A 3,197-nucleotide genomic window follows, 5' to 3' on the forward strand; every position below is an offset into this window, starting at 1 on the left:
TGTTTCTTTGGGTCCATTTGTCAAGAACTCTGACTGCTCTCAACACAATACAATACATTCACATACTTCCAACTTGGTGTCCTTGAATGGTCCACGGGATTTCATTTTAATCCAATAATATCATTAAATGCTCCAGGGCCTCCCTTCTTAAAGGACAGTTTGAGCAAACCCTTTTGTTGAGTGAGGCGGCCTTTGTAAGGCAAATGACCAGCCACCAATTTTGTTTTCGAAATCTTGGGATTTCACATAGCCCATTTCCTCAGATGGGGCCCCCACTGGAGGTGGGGGCCTGTGTTTTATTTTTCTGACTTCGGTAAAGACTGTCTACTGGACACACAGGACTGGACAGGGATGAAGGCACTGCGAGTTAGCGGGAGCAAGGGGTGGGTTTCAATCATTCCTGTCTTCTGTAATTATCTAAATTGTACCGAGAGTCGAATATAATGACCTGACAAAGAGTGACATGGAGGGCCAGTCTATTTGAAGTTGATCTCAAAAGAAATGGCTGAGAAGTTAGGGGGCCATTGCTGTAGGGGTTCTTAATTGTGGTAAAATAGTATAATATTTATCACTTTACCCGGTCCTGCATAGACAATTCCGGGACATTTTAAATAAATTAAAGTTACAATGTTGAGTAACATTGTTACTTATCTATACCCAAGTCCTTTCCATCATCCTCAACAAACGCTCTGTCCTCTTCGGACAAAGACTGCCCATCCACGTCCCTCCTCCCTCCTCCCAGACCACCGCGGCCTCTCTCTCATCTCTAACAGTAGAGATGTCACACACACCAAGGTTTCTGTAGTTCTTCCTCCCTTCCTACCACAAGAGAACGGGGAAGTTGCAGTGTGAGCTCACACCACCCGCACACACACACACTCACATATACACACTTATATACACACATTCACACACACACACATACACACATTCACTCACACAGACACACAGGCATTCTCTCACACATACACACACATACATTCACTCACATACACACATTCACTCACATATACACATACACATTCACACACATGCACACATACACACTCATACATACACACATATTCACTCACACATATATGCACACACACATGCACATATACACACACATATATACACTCATACATACACAGACAGACACAGACACATATGCATTCATTCATACACACACACACATGCACATATGCACTCATACACACACAGACACACTCAGATGCATTCACTCACACATACTCACATTCACTCACACACATATACACATTCACACACATACACATATACACATTCACTCACTCACACATATGCACATTCATGCACATGCACATATTCACTCACACATATATGCACACTCACATATACACATGTACACACTCACACACGCATACACACTCATACACACATACACACAATTCACTCAGACACACACATACACTCACACATATGCATACACATTTACACACATATATACACACTCACAATGCATACATATTCATACACATACACGTTTACTCGAATATATATATATGTGTGTATATATATATATATATACACACACTCACTCACTTACATACAAATAACACATTTTCTTTCACACACACACACAGTCTCACAATACATTTACACATACACCTCAGCCAGTGACCTATAAGGACACTCATATACACACACACTCACAAGCACACAGACACACACCTGACACACACTCACACATACACACACACTGCATTTTTCTGCCTTCTAGATTCTTCCTAACACTGTCTCCACAGTCCCCCTCTACGATGTCTACATGATGAAGCCTGGGCTCCCCAGAGCTGCCTGGAATGGTTTAACCTTGCTGGAGGGTCTGCAGCCCCCAGCAGAACAAAAGGAGGTCAGTAGGGCTGAGTCTCTGCTGCTCACTGAGGAATGGCAAGAATTTTCTGACCCTGATAGTCTGAGAAAGCAAGAACAGGATAAGTTGGTGGCTGATACGGTGCTAAAGCTCACATGTAGCCCTCGTGTTCCTACAGCCTGTGATGTACACACCTGTGACATACGAGGCTAAGAGAGATGGGGACACAAGAGACATAGAGGCCTCCCAGGGCACCCTCAAATTCCATGCTGTGGAATTTCCCATTGAGCTGCTGACTAAGGAAGAGGCAAGAGAATTGCCTCAATTACCAGAGCAGCCCGAGCTATTTAGCAAGATCTGGCTGAACAGCCTAGAGTATACAGCAAGGCTTTGTCTCAACAGCTCCCTCAAAGGGGTGTGTGTGTGTGTGTGTGTACACGCATATACCCAACATCCGCATACACAAACCTACACACACAAATACAAAGGAGGGCTGCGGACCATCCCCCCCCCCCGTCCCCTCAAGGCAAAGGCTAGGAATACAGCCCAGAAGTGCCACTCCAGACCAGGCCAAGCCACACCCTAGGCTCACTCTCAGTCCAGTCACAGGAAGAAAGCACGGCAGAACCAACGCCAACCCCATCTCTTGTACCCACAGGCAGCAACCAAGGCGCCCAGAAGGCTTCCTGTGCAGGTTTGTTGTTTTGTTTTAAGATTTATTTATTATTATATGTGAGTACACTGTAGCTGTCTTCAGACACCCCAGAAGAGGGCGTCAGATCTCATTACAGATGGTTGTGAGCCATCATGTGGTTGCTGGGATTTGAACTCGGGTCCTTTGGAAGAGCAGTCAGTGCTCTTACCCACTGAGCCATCTCTCCAGCCACCACCCCTCCCCCCCCCCACTTCCCCGCTCAGGTTTATTATTTGGTCTCTCTCAGCTGCCTCCTATCCGTCCCCCACCTTGGTCTAATGGAGACCTCACTTATGAAAAAGTTGCCTTGTTCTACTGAGGGGTTTCTCCCCAGCTCCAGCACTGCCAGCCTGCCCCTGGGAAGGCTGCAGCTTAAAGGATAGAGAACTCTGGGCTTCAGAATGGGGGTGCCCTGACAGCAGCCAGACCACATGCCTATGCTCCCCAACTTTGAGAATTTGGTGGGGGGGGAAGAGGGGAAGCATCTGGAATTTTGAGACAGAGACAGACAGAGTGTGTGTGTGTGTGTGTGTGTGTGTGTGTGTGTGTTTACCCTGGGAGGCCAGAAGAGGGTATCAGGTTATAGGAACCTGTGGGCCTCCTGACACAGATGCTGGGAACCCAACTCAGGTCCTCTGAAAGAGCAGCAAGTATTCTTTTTTTTTTTTTTTT

The sequence above is a fragment of the Mus caroli genome, chromosome 17 (genome assembly GCF_900094665.2).
Source record: "Mus caroli chromosome 17, CAROLI_EIJ_v1.1, whole genome shotgun sequence".
Taxonomy (NCBI): Eukaryota; Metazoa; Chordata; class Mammalia; order Rodentia; family Muridae; genus Mus; species Mus caroli.